Source organism: Pleuronectes platessa, chromosome 6, assembly GCF_947347685.1.
Source record: "Pleuronectes platessa chromosome 6, fPlePla1.1, whole genome shotgun sequence".
NCBI classification, from domain to species: Eukaryota; Metazoa; Chordata; class Actinopteri; order Pleuronectiformes; family Pleuronectidae; genus Pleuronectes; species Pleuronectes platessa.
In genome coordinates this window covers 25,412,420-25,419,307 of record NC_070631.1, presented here as the reverse complement: position 1 = coordinate 25,419,307, position 6,888 = coordinate 25,412,420, and the positions used below count along the sequence as shown (strand labels likewise).

Here is a 6,888-nt window from a genome sequence, read left to right as displayed (position 1 = left end):
CATCCTCCACTTTGGCTGGGGTGTGCCTTAGCGACGTGGATAAATACTAACCCTAAAATAGAACTAACACACAAGAACACTAACACATCTATTTAGATGTGTTAGTGTGTTAATGTGTTATTTAAAAACCTGTTTCAAACAAACTATTTTTCTCTGCTAGGATCCCCTGTAGAAGGATTACATGGATACACAAAAGCAACATGTTTAAACTTTGCTTGTTTAATTTAAATTGTCCAGTAAACTAACAAAGTTATGTTTGAAGGTTTACTCCTTTTTTGACCTTGTTTAATTGTGGAGAGAGATTCTAACACAAAAAAGACAAACAGGAAATATTTATTTTGGTTCTAAAGATTGAACTGAATTTGAAAATTGGGGAAAAAACTCTGTGGGTATTTATATTTGTCCACTCAGGATAAAAACTGAATACGAAAATTAACTAGTGAGGTAACACATTTTTCTTAAGCATAAATATTTTATAAGATGCAGAGATCTATTAATCATCAAAACCCTGTTGATAAAGTGCCTATCCTCATTTCCAGTTCCTTCTCAGCGAGGACCCCCCCCCCCCCCCCCCCCCCCCCCCCACCCCCCTTGGCAGCTGCCGTGGCCCAGTGACGTGGACGTGTGGCTGGACAGGGCCACTCCGCGTCCCACCCATCCACCTTATCAACCTGCCGCAGAGCACTGGGGCGGGCTGTCTGTGACCTGATACCATACATCCTCACGGGGAACTCAGTCCCAGCTGAGATAGAACTCCACTCCTCTGTGCTATACTCTGAGATTATCACCCACCAGATGCTCCGCAGTTGCATAACACACGCAGGATGTCATCATAGGCTGCATATCTCTCAGTGCAGCACTACAAACTTTGGCATGTGTCTCACCAGGTAGTTGCGTTTCGTGTGACATTTGTGTTTTAAGCAGTGATCACATCGATTTTTAGGGTTTTTCACACAACTTCACACACTCTGGAGTCGGCTGTGCTGGGCCACTGGGCGTTTAGGCCTGAATTACACCCCAAAAAGTCAATAAAAATATTCCTCGGCCTTGTCAGCCCATGAACCCAACAGAATAAATGCAGTCTCACACTGAGACACAGGCTCACTAAAACACACTACAGGGCAGCAACCTATTTTGACACAACTGTAATTAAGGAAACGCTCGTGCCTCGGTCCCTTGTCTGTACGACTGGAACTCTCTTTGTGTCCACCACCAGCCGCCCCATCCTTTTCTAAGCTGTTTATCGCCCATCTCCGCTAATGTAAACCGCCCATCTGCTTTAAACAAAACACATAAAAACACACACATAGTAATTTCCCACCACCAGACACTAAAGGGGAAAAAAGGATTGCTGCTTATTTTGGTGGCAGGGAAATATATTCCAGATGTGAACAAATTGTCCCTCTTACAAATTTGCCATTGTGTTCCCTGATGCTGATTTGTGGATCTCTTAGGTATGTGTCGACGGGGATGAGAAGTGTTTGCCAGAACTTTATGGGCTATGAAGCTGATGGTGTTAAACGAAGAGCCTTAAAGGGAGGGGGGTGTTAAAGGAGAGAGAGAGAGAGAGAGAGAGAGAGAGAGAGAGAGAGAGAGAGAGAGAGAGAGAGAAGAAAATTGGGATGACACCAGAGGAATAGTTAGAGATCTAACTACTGTTAGACCCAGCAGGCATAAGCAGACACAGATGTTTCCGCTCAAGCCTGATGAAGGCTTTATTTAAACGAGCCCATTGCTTTCTTCGGTCCTGTCATCATAACTTCTGAGGGGCCGGCTCCCTCGTCCCTTACAGTGCATCTAATCAGGGCTGATTAGGTGTGTGGTAGGCAGAGACATGCAGGGGGGGGGGGGGGGGGGGGGGGGCTGCTCCTGCCGCTGTGCTCTCAAGGAGGTTTCTGCACACGCACGGTTCCCTAGCCGGTCCGAACACATGACAGAGGCAGAGAGGACATCAGGGGAAGAGCAGTGCCACGGCATGTCGTTTAAATAAGACTCTAGATAACAGACATGCAACTGCAATCAACTCCCATGTGGTCGCAGCAACCACACTGTCATCTGAATAAATAAACTGGGGCATAATAAAAGAAGTCTCCCTCGCCACACCTCATCCATCTTCCACCGTCTGTTTCTCTCCCTCGTTCCATCCTCTTCCTCCTCTGTTTGCTTTGCAGCATCCTCACATGAGAAGCTGCTGCTGGAGGAAAACCACTTTAAAAACAGAGCACCGGACTGTAGCTGGTCTGAAGAGAGAGGAGTTCTCGGAAATACATCAAACATATTGATTCTCAGACCAATCATTCATGTTAGACATTCATAAGTCTCTGTGGAATTAATGACACTGTAATAAAACACCACCAGGCTACATCTTGGTGGTGTTTACTATGGAAAATATGTGATACATTTTCACTTCCTTTGAAGGTATACATTTTTACAGACAAAATAAGGATCTTTATTTGTTTTTGTTAAGATTTAGAAACTTCATGATTTGCTTTCCTTCAGGTCAATTTCAACAAGTCAAAGACAGAGGAGATTAAGTAGCTTTAGTTCTCAACTGATTCTTGAATCAAAAAGAGTTTAAGTGTAATAATCTGTGTTGAATTTATTAACCCTGTAATTCTACAAGAAAATCAATGAGATGGGCATCAGTTCGAACAAATATTTGAGCTTGTCTGTTAATACAATGTATAAAGACTCATATTTGGATGTAATGTTTTTCAACAGTTAGTTTTTCAACAGCGTCATCATGAAATCATTTTTAATATTTCATTCTTAGCCTACTATTTACTTTGGACAACTCTGTAGTTTAAATATGAGTAGTTATTTAATTGTTTTAATAATAAGTTATTTAGAACAATAAGAATGTGCCTTTGCATGTGCAAATAAGATTTTTTTTTTTTTTTTTAATATATAGAGTTTATTTGTAAGGAAATAATTAAAACCCTATTCATAAAACCATGCTATTCAATTCTTTGATTATTATTATTTTGGGGTCAATGACAAATTAAACTTCTAAAATGTTCTTAAACTTTTTAAACAGCTTAAATTAATTTGTAATAACAATTTCAACTTCACCACTCCAAAAAAGCCAGGTGGTACAACCAAATACTTATAAAGATATATATATGTATTTTCTTACAATTTATTTCAGGGGGAATCTTTGGCAAGTTTCCCTTAGAGTGTCAACACTTCCTAACAAACTATTACTTTGTGGCTGTGTTTTGTATTTACTCTAATTTAGGGTTTGTACATTCTATTGACAGGTATCCAGCAAATTTACATTTGAAGTTGTAAAAAGGATAACACAAATACAAACGATTAATGCATTCATTACAGTCACTATTTACATTACTTTATCAACCATTTGTTTACTTTAACCTATTATTCAGTGCTTGAAATTAATATTTGACATGTTTTTTATCACCTGACGATTAACAGTTGTTCCACCTGTCAACTTATAAGAAAAATCTTAAATAATAGCATTTTTTTCAAATATAGTTTCTATTTCATTTTATTTAAGAGCAAAACTTTTTTTTAATTAAATTTAGTAAATTTATAGCATTTCTAAATCAGACTGCTCCAAGAAAAGGCAAAATAAAGGAACTTTTTGAGGAGTGATTAAATCTTAAAGACCCTCTCCCCTTTCCTGTGATTTTTGATCTATAGCACGTTGGATTTGGATCCTTGTTTTTCAGGTGCTGGATGTCATAGCCTCGCACAGACTCCTTTAAGGCCGGGCAGCGGAGGAGCGGAGCCGCGGTGTGTCCCTGCAGATGTTGGAGCTCACACAGGTTCATCCAGTGTGACCGGTGTCAGTGAAGCAGGGAGCTGGACCTGCAGCGTTCTCACTGACAGCTGCAGGTCCAGGTGAAGTCAGCTGAGGTGTCACAGGCATCCCCCCCCCCCCCCTCCCCCCAGGACCCACCCTCCACCAGCGACAGGATCTCCCCCCCCCTCACCTCTCTCTCCTCTGTATGGGACACACCAACAAACCGTCGATGCTTTCAAGTTCAGTCGGAAATGTGGCAACTCCGAGGGAGCGAATGGTTAAAAAACAAAACATGAATAAGTACAACTGGAGTTCTTCACGGTATTTGTAGGCTAGTGTGGTTTTTATTATTCATTGCTGCAGCAAGTAGGTAAAGCGTATTTTTTGGGCTATTGTTATTTTATTCAACAATTTAATTAAAACACCAACAACTAGCTTTCCTAAAACAAGGGCTCTCAAAATGGGTACAGGGACCCCTGAAAGGTCTTGAGGGAAGAATTTATTTTCACAATAATTTAATTTAAAGTAACAAGTTGACCTACTATGGTCTTTAATACCATATCCTTCCTGAAATAAAAAAATCTAAAAGTGTGTAACATTTGGGGTCCGTGGTCTATATGAGTTTAGTGGTCCTCGACGTGCAAAAGTATGAGACCCACCATGCTAAAACATGTATTAGGCTTAATGTTTCATAAGCAAGTTATTAATTGACTAAATAATTCAGCAAGCATTAAAATTTAACCCGCCTCGTTTAAAATACTTTAACAAGTATATAAATGCACAGACAGGTGTTTTTCCTCTGTAAGTGTAAAACATGAGGCGGCGGGCTGCACTTGAAGGCAGCATTAGTGAAGAGTCTTGCTCCCCCACCCCCCTCACTCCCTCTCCATGCACAAACACACTCACCCTGCGGCCCTGCTGCAAGCCTGCATGTGGAGGGGTGGGGGCGTTTAGGGTGATGAGGAAGCGAGTTGATGTGCCCTGGAAGTAATTCTTCCTCCCGCCCCCCACCCTTAGGAAAGAAAATAACAATAACACAAGGTGGGAGAGAAACGGGACCACCACCACCAACACGTGGGGGCGAGCAGCCACATTCCTGCTGATGGGCTGGAAGTGTTCTTCCTCTGCGCTTTTACATTTATTAACCAATAAGTCACATTGAATGGCAACGCGCCTGATATATACACATGTGTAAAAAATATTTATTTAGCTCATAGACATTTTAAACGATTTATTTTCCGATTAAATTAAAAATGTTATGGAAGAAAAATGTGAATGTGTGTGAAAACTCTACTATGGTGATACGATATATAGAGACTTTTGTATTAGACATCATGTATTTCCTGTAACCTACATATTGTCGACCTAAGTGTGTTTTTCACACTTTTCCGTTGTGAAAAATCGTGTGAATAAGCTGAGGTGACTCATTCATTCGAATTCACTGATTTCTTTCTGCGGGTGGGATTTTCTCTCCTCCAACTTCATTAAAACCGGCTTGTCCCCAGGGATGAAACAAACGCACCTCTCACATCTAATGAATGTTTGTATGAGGCTGACACGTCAGGACTGAAGCGGATTTATCTTCTTTTACCTTTAAAGGATGACAGAAGAATTAACACAAGTTTCCACAACCTTTCTATCTATCTATCTATCTATCTATCTATCTATCTATCTATCTATCTATCTATCTATCTATCTATCTATCTATAATGATGATGTATATGGATCACTGTAAAATAAGAGACGAGGAAGCAACAATAGCAGGCAATAACTACAGATGATAGAATAAGGCATGTTTACAAAAATAGTGCAAGAATAAAACAATGTATTCTAGTTTTTATTTCCTTATATTAAACAAATGTAATAGTTCTCAAGAGAGAAACAGAAACAGAAATCATCAAAAATATATAATGGAATTAAATACATGTGGCTATAAGTAACAAGAGGAAATCCATTAAAATGTTGATGCCACAAGTTGTACAACTTACCGAACACATCGGTTGTATATGATTATGCCTAAAGATATCATTTTCTCAAGATGAATGTGTGCAACATATAAGCAGGTGTGTGTGTTTATACATGTATGAAGTGGATCTTGTGAACTGGGAGGACTGAAAAACCAGTACACGGTCCCTGCCTGAAAAAAAAAAAAAAAGTTTGTGAAAGTGGCCTGACGTCACACTCCCACAATGCTTACCGCCCCATAACTCTGCTGCAGCCTGAGGAGCCAGGCGCACTCTCAGGCCCGAATAGCGACTCATAACCGGAGGAGCGAGAAATCGGTGAAAGTCATCGCAGATCGGATCGAGCGGAGCGGGGAGCGGGGAGCGGCGGCGGCGGCTCTCCCACGGCGGGTTTCGTGCTCCGGTGCGGGGGATGGAAGTTTCCCGGGGCTCCATGTGAGGTTGACTAATGCGGTGCTGGAAACTTTTCGGTGGGTTAACTGCTCGCTTTTTTTTCTCCCTCTCTCTCTCCTCTGCATAATGCGACTGCACGTCCTGATGCGTGTGCACGAGTCTTTGAAACCACTTTACGAGCTTTGTATCGACTACCAGCTCGCGCACGCTGACACATCGACGTGCGCGACACTTGAATTGTTGTGAATGTGTTGTTACTGTCGCGCGATCCAACTTTGCGTAATTTCTGCTGTTTTTTGTTGTTGTTGTTGCGGCAGCCTGGGAACGATCTGGACATTTAATATTGAATTACGCCTCCTCTGCTGCTTGGGACATTTCTCCACCTCTTCTTCGCTCTTTGTTTTGTTTTGGTCGATAAATGTGCCGCTCGTGAGAAGTGGATTTTGAAGGCTGATGGTCTTTGCGACTTTTCGGCGAACCGGTGAGTTTTTGGTGCGATCTTCTCTCCGGGCATTGGTCCGTTGTGGCACGCCGGAGGAGAGGGCGGCTCTGGGGACGTCCCATGCTGTTAGTGTTGTTGTGCCACAACAGAAAAGTCTGATAAAAGTCGGATCGATCCGTGCTGTGCCACTCGGTGTCGTGCATCCTGTAGTCGGGAGGGTTGTGGGTGAAATTCAGCTGAAGCTGTGCAGCCATTGTCGGGGGCTGCATGTACATGGCTGTGTTTGGCCTTTTCACTGGGTTATTTACATGGCCTGTGTCATG

At 41.9% G+C, this 6,888-nt stretch overlaps 1 protein-coding gene across 9 annotated transcripts in view; it reads left to right on the top strand.

The window, feature by feature from the left end:
- Positions 1-5,989: 5,989 nt before the first annotated feature.
- Positions 5,990-6,888, top strand: part of plagl2 (pleiomorphic adenoma gene-like 2) — a 43,197-nt gene continuing 42,298 nt past the window's right edge. For 6 of the 9 annotated variants that reach the window (XM_053424384.1, XM_053424382.1, XM_053424383.1 and 3 more), the window contains exon 1: positions 5,990-6,200. The gene's annotated coding sequence lies outside the window, so the exon portion shown is untranslated. Of the gene's footprint in view, positions 6,201-6,299; positions 6,605-6,888 lie in introns of those variants that run through there. The other 3 variants (XM_053424374.1, XM_053424377.1, XM_053424373.1) reach the window with 2 other exon arrangements.